Source organism: Arctopsyche grandis, chromosome 12, assembly GCF_051622035.1.
Source record: "Arctopsyche grandis isolate Sample6627 chromosome 12, ASM5162203v2, whole genome shotgun sequence".
Lineage (NCBI taxonomy): Eukaryota > Metazoa > Arthropoda > Insecta > Trichoptera > Hydropsychidae > Arctopsyche > Arctopsyche grandis.
In genome coordinates, this window is record NC_135366.1 from 20,278,000 (window position 1) to 20,293,505 (window position 15,506).

Below are 15,506 nucleotides of genomic sequence, written 5' to 3' on the forward strand. Positions count from 1 at the left end.
ATACCTTTTAAATATATTTTATTTAATATTTATATTTAATTGTTGAATATGAAAAAAATGTTAAAAACTACCTACCTACATACGTATATACATACATATAAACAAAATAAAACACCAATAGGAAAATTAATTAATTAATAAAATAAATTTTCAATAAATAGCGCTGATTGCCCAGAGACTTGCTTAGAGGAAACATTGGTAGCAAACAGTTAATCTATATATGGAATTTTTTTTCTTTCGATATTATATTCTTTATAAGAAAGAGTATGGGTACTACCCATATCTCCATCCTACTCCTTTCCTTTTGGGCATGCTAGGGTATAATTCCCTTGAACTTCGGAGAAACTTCTCGTTAATTCGTTTCGTTCTCCAGCTTGCGTGGTAATACGTCATGCCCGTTGTTGCTGGAACAGTTGGGACTTTATGTCCCAAATAATTATGTGCGTGTTAGACATCATCATTTGATGGTTGTATCTGCTGCTCGCACAGTTCTTTTTCGAATGGCTCCTATTCCAAGAGTTATTCGACTTCTCAATGAAATCGTTGCTGCTGTCCCCGAATGTGATATTTTCCACCTTGGGGAGCGTAGATTATAGGATATTATTTTAACATATTTATCTGGTAGCCTGCGCTCATCATTACTTTCTTAATTTGAATGTGATGTACGAGTGGAATCTTAATCTACTCTCTTCCATTTGGGCCTCGCTGTGATTTTATTTTTTATTCATATTTTGTTTTATTTTATTTTACTTTTTCTTTCTCCTTTGTACATTTTTATATACTATTTTAATTTTGTTCAGTGTAAACAAAGAATGGGATTTATGGATTTTATTTTTGATTTTTACACTTTTGTTATTTTTCTCTCTGAATGATGTATTATTTTCCTTTTGTTACTTTTTTATTATTATTTTATTTTACCATGTTTTCTGCTTTTGTTTTTTTTCTTTATTTACAGTTTACTTGTTTTTATATCATGTTTTTATATATTTTTCAAATGTGGGCCATTGTGGCGCATTAGGTTCTTCCTGTAATGCCACAATGGTCCAAAACTATTAAATAAATAAATAAATATTCGTATTATATATATACCTACATTTTGTTGGCAGTGTTTTAACTGTGACATACATATGTACATATGTCGAATCGAAACGACTATTATAGTTAGGCAAGCGTTATCGCAGATACACAGAATAGCGATATTATATTATATTTGTATATATAAACTTTTAATAAAAAACACTAGTATTTCTGATCTTAGCACTGAAATTTATCTCCTACAAAACATTTTCAAAACACGCCTGTTTTCTAGACTTATCCAAGGCCTTCGATCGAGTGGATCATGATCTACTTTGGTCCAAACTGTTAAAAAGGGGAGCTCCAAGTCAAATCGTGAGGTTTTTAGCATCCTGGCACCGGAATCAGTTCAGCCATGTACGCTGGGGGAATTCATACTCTGATCCCGCTTCTTTGAAGTGCGGGGTTAGACAGGGTGGGTCAATGTCTCCTGGCTTATTCAACCTTTACATGGATGAACTTTCACATCGCCTTCGACAGACTGGAGTTGGTTGCCACATAGGAGGAATATGCAGTAACCACATCAGCTATGCGGATGACATGGTGATCTTGGCGCCTTCTCCGTCAGCTCTGAATCGCCTCCTGTAAGTTTGATCGAGTTATGCTGCAGAACATAATATGCGGTATAATACGAGTAAATCCATGGTATTGATTTTCCGATACGGTCGAGGTCCTCATTTCGTCCCCAACATTATTTTAGATGGGCGTAATCTTGAAACTGTTAGGGAAGTCAAGTATCTGGGACACTTGCTGACGGAGGATCTATCTGATGACCGTGACATCGAAAGACAAAGAAGAGCCATTTGTGTAAGGGCAAATATGCTGGCTAGACGATTTTTCTACTCCAGTGTAGAGGTTAAGAGACAATTATTTATGTCCTTTTGTACTAGCCTCTATACTGGTGAATTATGGACCAGATACAAGCGGGAGACGATGAGGAAGATAAAGGTACGATACAACAACTGTTACCGTGCTCTTTTCGGGTTACCTAGGAGCTGTAGTGCGTCGCAAATGTTTGTAGAAGGGCATGTGCCTCATTTTGAAGCCATTCTCAGGATGAGAGCGGCCTCTCTACGTCTTCGTATATTTTTGTCACCTAATTGTCTTCTTGCTGCTGCATCTTCTCATTTGCATTCTTCATTGTATGTTCGATGGATGGAACTGCTACACCGACCGCCTTGAATAGACATACAATTATTATTATTTATTATTATTAGACTTATTTATTATTATTTATTTATTATAATTATTATTATTATTATTTATTATTATTATTATTTATTATCAGTAATATTTATATATTTACTTATGTATTTATTTATTTATTTTTTGTTTACTATTTTTCAATACTTTTTTTTTTATTATCTATATATTATTTATATGGGCGTTGGGGATTGCACTATTCTCCTCATCGTCTGGAATAAAAGCTAATTTTATTATTATTATTATTATTATTATTGGTTTTATTAGTAGTTATGGTTGCCGGAGGTGCCGAGCGTTATCGCAGATACACACATAATTGCGATATTCTATATATTATAGGATTTTGTGAAACACTTAGGCGGCGATATAAAGCTATACATACTTAATTTTATTTTAATAATGTTATTGAATGTGGATTAGATACATTAAAGCTTTTTCCGCCAGCCAAATGTCTCATAATAAGTGTACAATTCGATTAGGTTACAATGTGATAAATTCAGAATTGAATTCGTGGGTGAAAATCGCGTCCAAACAATGGCGACAAAAGTGATTCGCTTCGTATTAGTTTAACAGCACAATGGGGTTTCGCCGAGCTATCCTGCGCCCCTCATCAGGTCGCCATTAGCCAATAAAACCCACTTAGCTATTCCATTAGATAAATCTCTGCACGCTTCGTCGCCGACAGAAAAACTTCACCGCATTCAAAATGCGAATGTATTTTCCTCGCGTTATAAATCAAATCAGTGCAATTTTGAATATATAATATCTCATAGAAGATAAATAAATCGGGCATACACACATACACAGTGTACGTAAGTGGTGGCGTGTAATTCGATAAAGCTACCGAAAGTGCGCTAGGATGTGCGCGAATAAATCAGCCGTGATCTGAAACAGCGTTTATGGCGATTTGCGACGGATTTTTCGCGAGATGAACGTCGCAAGCGACCGCTCGCCGTTAGGCGCTTACGACGTTTGGGCGCCGTGACGTTTCACGCTAAATTCGAAATGCTCCGTGGCGAATCGATGATAATACGTCGAGGACAGTCGGCTCGGTAACGTCGTAAGTGCTTCTGCAAACACGCTCCCGGTTCAAATCACGAAACCCCTCAAACTGTTTCAATCCATTCAATACAAATAAGCATTCGGATAAATTTGACTTTTATAAGCCACTAGTAACCAGGTGCACGCATTCGTGCACTTGATCAAAAGTGAGCATCGTTTAACAAACTGGGCATTGTCGTAGTGCAAAAAATCATCAGTGTGACTAAATAAATAGTTTATATACATATGTATGTTTTTCTTATGAAACGACCGATAATTTATTTGAACACCGTTAGTCCTATCGAACTGAAACTTAGTTACTGAAATTCTTATCGACACGACGTAAATTTTTTTCACATTTTTAAGTTGACTGGAAATGGTACCTCCCCTTATAGGTGTCCTCTTTTTTTTAGGTTTTTGAATTCAATTATCTCCCAAACTACTAACTGAATCGGACTGATTTTTTTTACATGTATTAGAAATAATATTTCTTATAATTTCATATTTTTATCTGAACCGGAAGTAGTACTTTTACTCTAGTTTTTTTTTATTTTTTACATAGATATATACCAGAAAGGCCTGACAGGTAGACCCCTATGCGCCTTCCTAGACAATTAATTACAATCATTGCAGCATTTTTATTACATGAATCACTGTATTTCGAGAGGCTGAAGAACATGAAATTAACAATTAATTAATGAAAATTTTTACATATTGTGCATAAATAAAATTCAGATATTTGTGACAGCGGGTAGGATGATTTTTGCTAATTTGAGGAACCGTTTGAAAAATGAAAATCAGATAAATTGGCAAACTCTGATAAGAAACGATCGACTTGGAGTCACAAATATCCAAGTCTAACCAGCAGTATTAAAGATTAGCACGGGATCGAACCCAGTAATCTCTCGGTGCTAAACATAAACGCAACCGCTGAGCCATACTCCTGGCTAATATATATACCTTTTAGACGGTTGTATTTTTAGACGGGTTGACATGAAACGATACGAGTAGCTCGGACATTACCCATGACGTGGTAATATGTGATCGGACCGTTTGACATGACTTAACTCATCCGAACTACTCGGTCTGGGTTACTCGTATTGTGTCAACCCGGTTTACTTTAATTTGTACGTCTGCGTATACACAGGTACTGTATATTTTCAGATATGTACATCAGATCATTACTAACATGTTCATATTGTTTCAGCATAAATATTGCTTAGTTTCGACTAGATTTTTGGGTGTTGACATTCAACGATTGGAGTGGTTTTGGAATATGGTGTACATGCTATCATGAACATACTAGTTTGTTCACACTTGAACCGATCTAGTCAGTTTTAGTGAACGCAAGAGAACAAATTGACAAACGAACTACATACATATATGTATATGTAGTTTGTTTATGCATAAATTATTAGGCATTAGTTTAAGTATTCTCAATATTTTGTCCCATCTTCTATGTACATACGATTACCTTGAGTTGAAATATTTAAATAAAGGAGGTATGTAAAAATGAGTGGAAACGGGAACTATAGTAACGCTGTAATGTGGTTGCCATAGGAATTTTCTTTTAAAACTTACCGCATTGTGATGGATAGCGAGTGACCAGGACTTGTACATATTTCTCATCAAAACCTGTAATAAACATCAATATCGACAGAAATAATAATATTCGTGGGAAGCCCCATGTACACGTGCTTCACAGATGCAAGAGAGTGGGAAGAATTCAGTACGCGCCGCACTCAACGGTTAGTGCGAGCATGATATTCACCTTGGAATGACGGCTCTGCTTCGGCCGTTATTTTTTCATTTCTTGAACTTATTTTATATTATTCGACATTTAATACATGATAAAATGATTATTATAGCTAGTTATAATAATTAACGTTGCAGATTTTGAATAATTTTAACTTAAAACACACATTTTTAACTGTACGCTTGGCGTCTAACACAGTGGCTAACGGATATTTTTTAGCACAGTAAGGCAAGTGTTAAATACTTGTCGTTTTGACAGCTAAAAGTTTCATTTAAAGTTTCAAAGACACCTAGTGAGTCTAATTGAAAATAGCTTTTGACTGCTGACTTTTTGTTCTTGTATGAACAAACTAGTATGTTCATGAACGAATTGGAGTGAATGCTTGGACTGTAACATACATATATGTATGTATATGTTTGTGATTTTAAAGGCCACAAAATACACCGTTTGAGAAGCTGCGCCAAAAGCGATTAAAACAAACGACTCGCTGTTGCGGAGCCACACATCGTTGATTTTTTAAGCATTTGATTGTCTTTTTAAAACGTAATGGAATTATAGTGGTGTTTAAATTGTCTGTAATAGCAATCACAATTCGTTTGTAATTACGAAGATGCACATTTTCGATTCAACAATAGTTTTAATAACAATAATAGACAAAATCCTCATATATTTTTTACTCCAAGTATAAAATGTTTGTGGGTATGTTATAATGGTATAAATTTAATTTAGCCATTTCCTGCGTAATGGTCTCGATTGATTAGCGCGCTTTATATCCGAGGCAGTAAAGTAATTTGTGAAATAAAATACTATAATGAATACTTCGCGGTGAATTATGTGCGTGGGGTGCGAGGCCACCCCCTCTCGGTCAACCCTTAATGGCTAATCGGGCCGGAATCACCCACTAATTCTGTTCACAAAAGCCGAACACATTCGCCGGATCCCTTTCGCAAATATATACTTTAGTGGAAGTTTGCGCGCCCTCACTCGAATATGTATGCGGTTTAAAAGATTTACTGTACTAATGGACGAAAGCATTTTAGCTTTGCGTATTTTATCTACTTATTTAACATAAGAATTCGAGTAATCGATTATACATAATAACATTATGCTTCGTTCATTCTTTAATTTAGTGATCTTTGGTAGTATTGGAACATCAGTTTGTTTGGGGATTGAACTGTATGATTCTTAAAAGTTTTTTATTGTTCATAAGCCACAGCGTAGCTCATCGGTAGAGCTATTTTATACTAGTAGAGAAATCGTGATGTTCAAATCCCGGCCAAAATACGCTGCTGGCGAGATCATGGTGGTTATAAAACACAGGCCGACTGTCTCCTGCTAGAATTTGCCAATTTATCTAGTTTAATCGTTGTGATGGATCCAATAAATCGGTATCCTCCCCCTCAGTTTCTCGCAAATTCTAGTTATTGGCATCTTGAATTTATTGAATTTTATAAAATGCTACCTACATAATGTATTTTTCGCAAATTCACCTTGTATCAAAATTTTTTTGACTCCATATATGTCTATATTGTATTCTGTGCACTGTAATTCCTGTCATGGCACTTATGATAGAAATTTGTGTATGTATCTATATAATAAAAATAGGTGTGTTAATACGTCTTTTCTAATAGTCACCTGTTCAGTGATTGTACTGACACATTGTAATATTTTTATCTATTTAGATTCAGATTTTTTATATCAATTTTTTTAGAGAAAGTTTTTCAAAATACGATATCAGTCTGGTAACCTGACTGAGTTTGATTCGAGACCTGAATTTGTCTCATAAAAGCCTCTCTAATCTAAAATGCGTACTATGAATACACAGTAAAGAATCATCATTTATTTTATGAATATAAATAATTCATGAATGAGTATTCTGAAGACGCGAGAGTAAATACAAAGTTTATCCACTTTTCGCAAGTGTATAAATTCAGATGAGAGTCGAGTGAGTCTAGCGGACACCTCTTTGTGAAAGTGGCGTAAAAGTTGCACTTTCTTTGTCTAATAAATGATCCATAGCCGAGCCGACGTTAGGGCTAAGGGGTGGGTGTATGAGGACAATCTAGTGTGGGGTTCAAGGGTGAAAGTCCTCTACAAAAAGATCTCGTGCCCTTAAGCCCTCGCCCTTTTACCCTAACAGCCTTTTCTTGTCGCCGCGTGACCAGAATAATCCCGTAAAACCATACAGGACACCACCGAATCCATTCACACTTGCGACGAATCAACAAACGAACAATTTAAAGTTTAAACTGGGGGCTTGTATGCGATCAATTTTTCAATTTAGGGTAAGTCGAGTTTCGAAAATATTGTAAATAGCTGTATGTAAGTAGTATGCGAGAGAGTGAAACGGTTTATAGATTGAAAAAGGTTTTTGAACACAACAAAGGACTCCCTTTATCGGTGGAAATTCGAAAACTATCGACGACTACAAAAGAGAACCGATTTTCCTTACTAAATCCTTACAAAGACCTAGTAATAGTAGGTAGTTGCAGCGACGATAAAGGCAGTGTTTGAATCGAATTTCTCACATAGTACGTGAAATAAGTGGTGGCAGTCGGATATGATTGAACGCCACAACTCTTTTCGCTTGCTATAAAACGTATTTACGTTTTTATATGTGTGCTAGGTGTTTTTTTTCCTTTTTGTATTTGTTTTTTCTTCGCCACGAATACGTGCTTGTGCGCGGTTTAATTATCTCAGACACAACATGTGAGGTCCGAGCGAGTTCTATATTTTACAAATAGCTTTTTAATAGAGTAATGTGATGGAACGTGACAAAAAGTTTTAAATAATAAGTTTTTTGAAAGTTCATTTAGTCCCGTCGTTGCGCTTCGACAAAGCATGAAAGAGTGGAAGAGAGGGAGAGTACATACATAAATGTTTACGCTTTTTATTCGCTTTAAATGCTCTCCTTTTTACAAGGATTTTAATATTTATTGTGATATTAACTATAAACACATTATTGTCCACACTGGATTATGTGATTTAAAAAAGCGAATTTGACTTAACGGTGTTTGAAATACATACATATGTAGGTACATTATTTTTCAAAACAACTAATTACATATACATATTTGGACACAAATAGATTTAACTATATATGTACATTATAAGTATGTATTAATAGCGAGTAGTATAGCTCGGTAGTTGCGTTAATGTTAACCCCTGAGACGTTCCTGGGTTCAATTCCTGGGTTGACTTGGATATTTGTGACTCTAAGTCGATCGTTTCCTATCAGAGTTTGCCAATTTATCTGATTTTATTATTGAAACAATTCCTTATCAAATTGGCAAAGCCATCCTACCTACTATTTGCCACCACTATTTGAATATAATTTCAAAATTTATAATCTATAAATTTATATATGTACAAGTTTAATACAATAGGCTCAGGGGTAAAACCCGTAATGGCATAATGGTAAAATATAAATTTGGAACAAAAAATTGTTTAAAAACAGTCAAAATTCTAATGTTTTTTTAAATCAGTGATGAGTGATAGTGAGCATTTATTAGCTGAATATAATTAATTGTGATAATATATAAAAATCTCTTAATATACGAACTATAGAATAGTAATCAAATTTTCACGGATCAAGTGATAAAAATAATGCAAAAATTTCATATATTTAACTAAGAAAAGTACTTAGATGTGGTTAGGTGCAAATTTGAATATAATAAATTCACTTCACTTCGATAAAAGTTGAAATGTACTAAAAATCTAAATTCAATACAAGATAAAATAATTTTATGTTAAAATCACTTCAGTATGTTCAAAAACTTGGTGGAAGATCATTGAGCGGATTTTTCGACTAAAGCAAGCATTTGAATAAAAAACTTTCCTTTTTAAGCATCCATATGTAGACATTTATTTATTTTTAGTAGTTTTGGACCATTGTGGCTTTACAGGAAGAACCTAATGCGCCACAATGGCCTACATTTGATTATGAAAAACAGAAAAATAAAAAATAAAATATATAAAATAAAAAGCAAAAATGCAAAAGCAGAAAAACATGATAAAATTAAAAAATAATAAAAAAAAAACAGAAAACAAAAGAAAAATAATACATAAGAAAAATAATAAATGTACAAAAGTGTAAAAATCAAAAATGAAATCCAAAAATCACATTCTTAGTTTCATATTAAACAAAAGAAAAATAGTACATAAAAATGTAAAAAAAAAGAAAAAGTAAAAGTAAATATATAAATAAAAATAAAATCACAGCGAGGCCCAATTTTCTCTTGTGATGATTCATTTATGCAAATTGTTTGTAATATGTATGTATAAGAAATTAGACAAGGATTAAATTTGAATGGTTTTTAGATCGTGCAAAAGCACAAGCGCACAATTCTCTTTTACGCAAGCATACTCTTCTCGACGCTGAAACACGATACGACTAATGTCGTGCGTTAGTCACATAATATTTTAATAAAATAAAATAAAAAAACTAAAAAGACATTTTTGTGGTTATATAGTGGCGAATTAGGTGTGTAATTGCGATGGCAACACCGTTACAAATGGCGGTCTACGTCTATTTTTCCCGCGCGCACGCACAATGGCCGGGCGCTATACGACGCCACATTGAATAAAGCGCTGCTCTGTCTCGCAACAAACGGCCAAATAACACACGCCCGCATAATGAAAAGAAAAGAAAATAATAAACTGGCGAGGAAATGGCGATGTAAGCTAGAGATATATATGTAGTACGTACCCAGAAGAGGGTGGAAAAAGGGGGGGGGGGGGGCGCTAGCTGTATCAACCCCACGATCCGAGCGAACTGTATTCACTGAAAGTTTGCACAAACATATTATCACGAACGTATCTTGTGTATTCCCAATTTGGCTTTGGTTATTTAATTTAATTTAATTACTGATGTCTGATTGGGATAAATGGTGTTTTGAAATCTGTAGTTTAGTGGGATTAGTGTATGGTACGCAGGGCGTGGCCTTTCCGTCCAATGACGGGGTGGCGTGTGGGTGGTTTTTGGAGGGGAGTGTGGGGTGGACTAAGAAGAGGACGACGCTGGAATGGGGAGGATGTTTCGACGCTGAAAGAAGTGGAAATGGCGTCGTCATCCGGACGACTGAGTACCCAAGAGAAAGCTGTGGCATTTTGACAAATAATAATTTTTCAATAATTCATTTTAGTGAATACTAATTCAGTAAGTATATACAATTGTATATATTTTTTAAATTTGATCTTTTCACTGTCAAGAATAAAATGTACGACTTGAATGGGTAAAAGTCGGAATTCCTCGACAGGGCGGACCCTCTGGACTCGGAAGCGAGGTTCGGTCGACCCACTCTTTCCCGTCATTGGTTGCTCTTTGCGAGTACTTAAGTATTGCCGTGCCCTGAATTAACTAGACTTTTACCTGATGAAATACTTCGACATATACTGCCTGGTTCGCATATAATTTCGGACGGTTTGACAGCGTACTTTATTTAAAAAATTTAAAAAATTCGTTTAATTTCTGAATGTCCTCCTTTTTTACAGAAAATTCTCCTTTTTAGACCCATCTGCCCTCCTTTATCAAATTATCATCTGGCAACCCTATCTCAAACACGCTTCCACTCGTCTCTGTTTTGCGCAACTCTCATCCATCTCAACCCACGCATTTTCCTAATTTCGTCTACCCATCTTCCCTGCATTCTTTTGCATTCTTACAGTTACCATTCTAGTACTTCTTTTGTCCATTATTTTGTCCTTTCGTACATTCTTCTAGCCACGTGGTCCAGCCATGGCTATTTCAATCTCTTCACTCTATCCACTATATCCACTACTCTTGTCATACTTCTCACCCACGTATTCCGTTTCCTGTCTCTCCTCGTGATGCCAAGCATACAGCGTTCCATAATTCTTTGAGTGCATTGGACTTTGTGTAGCATATTGGTTTTCAATGTCCAAGCTTCGCATCCATACTTTATCAATGTCATAAATTATTTGATTTTAAAATAAAAATGCTTATGTAAGTTTTTTTGAAAATTGCCTTTTTGATGATTTTTTTTCGTTTATTTCTATTTCTATTGATTTAATTAAACGTCTAAACTTTTTATGTACATGTTTTATTAAAATAGCTAAAGAAAATGCTTTGCTCCGTTGGGGAAAATATCGTATAGAAACTACATAGATGGAAAAAAAAAGATCTGGAATTAAACGGAAATTGGGCTGAAAAAAAATATGAAGGATCATTTTTATTCTATAGTTGTTTATTCCAAATTTTATTTCTAATCATTCTCCCCCACACTCAAATACAACAGATAAAAATGTAAGATCTCATTTTATGGAACACGTGGTAGAGGTGACGAATAGGACTCCCCACAGGTAGAGATTGTGATCGAGATGTCTCGTCTAGAGATTTCTCGAGAAATTTTGGTTCTCGTTTCTGGAGAATATTTTATTGTGAAAATTCGAGATTATCGTTTCTCGAGAAATCGTTTATTGGAATCTCGAAAATATCGAGAATATTTTAAATTTATCACTACATGTTTTTGTTCAATAAACTAATTGATTTATATACTTGTTAAATTGTAAATATTTTTTTGTGAAATGTTTAGTATGAATATATGCATGAAGCATGAAGTTTTTCCTAAAAGGCAAAAATGTTTTTATATTTGTATTTGTGTATTTGTATATATATTAGTCTAATTGTTTCATACATATTAATCAATTTTTGGTCAGTATTTTAATATGCATATATGGTCAGTATTTTTATTATTTGTCCGGTATGTCCAGTATTTTTTATTTTTTGTTCATTATGTTATTTGATCACAAAAACACGGGCAAAGCCGGGTAACAATATGTAAACAGAATTTTATAAAATTCTTTGTTACATATTGTTATTTTTACTATTTTACATTACTATTGTATATTTTTATTTTCTTTTCATGCTTTCTTTTATAATATATTTTTTTATATAATTTAATTTTTTTTTTTCTATTCAATGTTATATTGTATCTCTCTGTATCTTTCTCTATAAATTTATAAACCACTAATATAATATGGTCTTTGTGTCCTTTTGATTTTTGTATGTTATCGATTTTATATGATAAAAAATTATACTCGAGAATTCTCGAGAATTTCGAGAAACGAAAAAGAAAATCTCGAATTCTCGAGATTTTCTTTTTTGAGAAAATGATATTCTCAAGTCTCGATATCCAAATATTCTGAGAAAATGAGATTCTCGAATCTCGAGAATCAAAAAAAGTCGAGAAATCACAACCTCTACCTACAGGGCTTCCTAATTTTTATTCTATTTTACATAGATACCAGGGGCATTTGGGTCTTCCTGTCAAGTCTTCCTAGTAAAATATGTAAAAAAATAAAAAATAAAAAAAATATAATACATACATACATATATGTACGATTACTCGATTCCGGTCGAGATTTGAACCCACAACCTCTCTACTGGTAAAGTAATGATAATCTCATTGTTTTTGGTGGATCGTTAAAATACCTGGAACCATTTTGAAAGTGAAAGAAAATTTTTCAATTGTTTATTTAAAATTTCAAACTCAGTACTTCAGCTATTTGTGTTGAAGTTGGCAGTCACTTGAAATAGCAAAATAATAAAATGTAATTGTACATGTAAGTCCGCATCGTTCGCTTTCTGTTTCACAGTATGTAGATATTAGAGCGTGTTATGCTCGCAGCATTTCTACTGGAATTGGCCACCATTATAACACCATCCCGAAACATTAACTCGATTTTTGCTTTAGTAGCGCACAAAAGCCAGTCTGCTCGTGGCCGACCGCCCGCCCACCCACCCACCCATCCACCGCCCACCCTCCCATCCGCCCACTCGCCGCTAACTACCGTACCACCAGCTTCCACACTTTACGTGAGCTCGGGCCGCGCGCGTTTAATGCTTGAACCGACTACTTCTGACATTACCACACACACACACTTCTAATTTACAAGAAGTTGAAAACTGTGCAAGGACGCTTTGATAACTCATCGCTAATTGATAGCTTGAAGCGATCCCCATTCTTAGACTTAGGGGAGGTTTTAAGACTACAATGTATACTCTCGTGGCATGATAAATTAATCGTAAGACTGATTAAAGAGTACGGGTTTTGTTATATAACGAGTAGGTAAAACATCTAAGGAAGACTTAGAATTGAACAACGTATGTAAGTAAGTTAAGTATGTAAGGATGATTTGGAAATGCTATGTGAATAGTCTATATATATAATATATAAAAACGGACGTGACGTGTGTGGATATGTGACTATGTGTGTAGGTATGTGGCAGACGCGTGGACACACACCCAATCAGAGCAAAGTATTCGAGACGCGGGGAAGCGTGGTAGCGAGGAAGTAGTGGAGGGGGGGGGATGTGGAGCGTCATTTGACGACCGGCATGTGCGACGTTAGGCCGAGTCACGAGACACATGCACACACACACACACACACATTTCGAACGGGTTGGATTGGTGAGCGCGTAATGCGCGCACTTTTTATTAATATTTTTACACGATTAATATTACCTTATTAAATATTTATATATAACATAACTTTATTTTAATTCGCGTATCAATTCATTTCCGAAACCACCCGTTGAAATCTACGGGCAGAACACTAGTGTATTAATAATAATTAGAGGTAGGATAGTCACAGTGCTATCCATTGTTCGGCAAACCTTTAACAATGCATTTACAACCTTTGAACAATACACGGCCCTCTCAGGCTCCGGTGACTAATAATAATCTACCGTTCAGCTTAGCAAAGTACCATGTTGTTTACAAATCAAGGTCGCTAACCCCTATTGAGTTCTCTTTCTTTCTTTTCGCTTGTGAAAATGCGGTCTACAAATTATGTGGATAGTATAAACAATAGCATCCTTGTGTATTTAACAATAGACGGTAAACGGTTCTGGGGGACATTCAGCCGTTGGAGGTAACAAAGATGCAGCAATAAATCTTCTGAACAATGATTCTTTAAATGATTTCTGAACAGGTTGTATAACTGTATCGTCATTACTCATTAGCATTACTCATTGTAGCACATTGAACTTATTCAAAGTTCTAATATATATTATTTTAAATGGACAGGATGTGTGGCTGTGTGGTGTAAAATTAACAATTGAAATAATAGAGATAAACTCTATATTTATTTTTTTATTTTATTTATAAAATTTTAGCTATCTAGCTCATTTAAAATTACATACTTAATTAGTTAACTCTAAAATCTTAAATATAAATCTATATATACTGTCCCTCATAGAGGTGTCTCCTCGCACCTCGCAAGAATGCATCCACGGTCTTAGGAGACCTGACGCATTCAGGGAGGGCATTGTACATGAGGACACCCCTGTGAAAAACACCCCCAGCTGTCTTCTTTTTTCTTAATCTACTTACAACTAGTTTGTCCTTATTTCTAGTATAAAAACTATGTATATTTCTATTCCTTATTGTATAATCCTTAAAGTACATAGGTAATAACTTATGATCTAACTTATAGACAAAAGACAATGTACTAAGATTTTAACTAATTCTAATACTCATCCATCCCAATTCATCTAATATAGTTCTAATACTTTTTAATCTACCCACATTTACAACACCTCTTATAGCATTACTCATTTACTTTACTTTATTTTACATTATTTTGTAAAATATTTCTTAACCTACGTAATACACCAACTTTTCTAGCCATTTTTTTAATTATGTATTCGGCGTGCACCTTAAAATTCAGTCTCGAGTCTATGTGGATTCCTAGATATTTTATATTATCAACTATTTCAATAATTTTATCATCAATTCTAACTTCATTCATATAGTGAAAAAACTATTAGCATTCGTGGTAGCATCGTCAAATTGAGCAGATTCTTGTTGCTTGGTGTCCCGAGTTGCGAGCGACTTTAGCTTAAAGGGAAGTAAGTATTGACAACTCTTCGATTTTACCGCATAGCTTAAAATTTGGGTTCCTGAATGCAGTAGAGCTTTGCCTCATCATACTTTTCCAACTTATTGTTGCGAAATGTCTGCTTTCGGTAGCTCGTCTCTTGTAAAGGCTGTCCGGTTCCTTAATGTTATAGGTGAGCATTTGGGCCTGTTTGATTGTCATGTAGATGAACTGGTCAGTTTCATGGGATTCAACACAAATCTGTTTGAATGACATGAATAATTGCTAATTTGTTGTTGTTTTTGTTTTTTTTTGTAAGACTGGTGTGACGCATTGGGGCAACCTGCCACACTGGTCATTAATTTGTTATTTTATGTATGTATTATAATTATAAAATTAAATATAATGTATGTCCATATGTAAGGTGATTTTTTTTATTATTATTATTTTTCCACAGCAACCGCGACGATACAGAATTGAATTAAAATAAAAATAAAAATATTAAAGAGTCATTACTGGATTGCTCCAAGGCAATATATGGCCAAATTTATACATGTGTACTATACATATAAATTTATAGTATTATTATA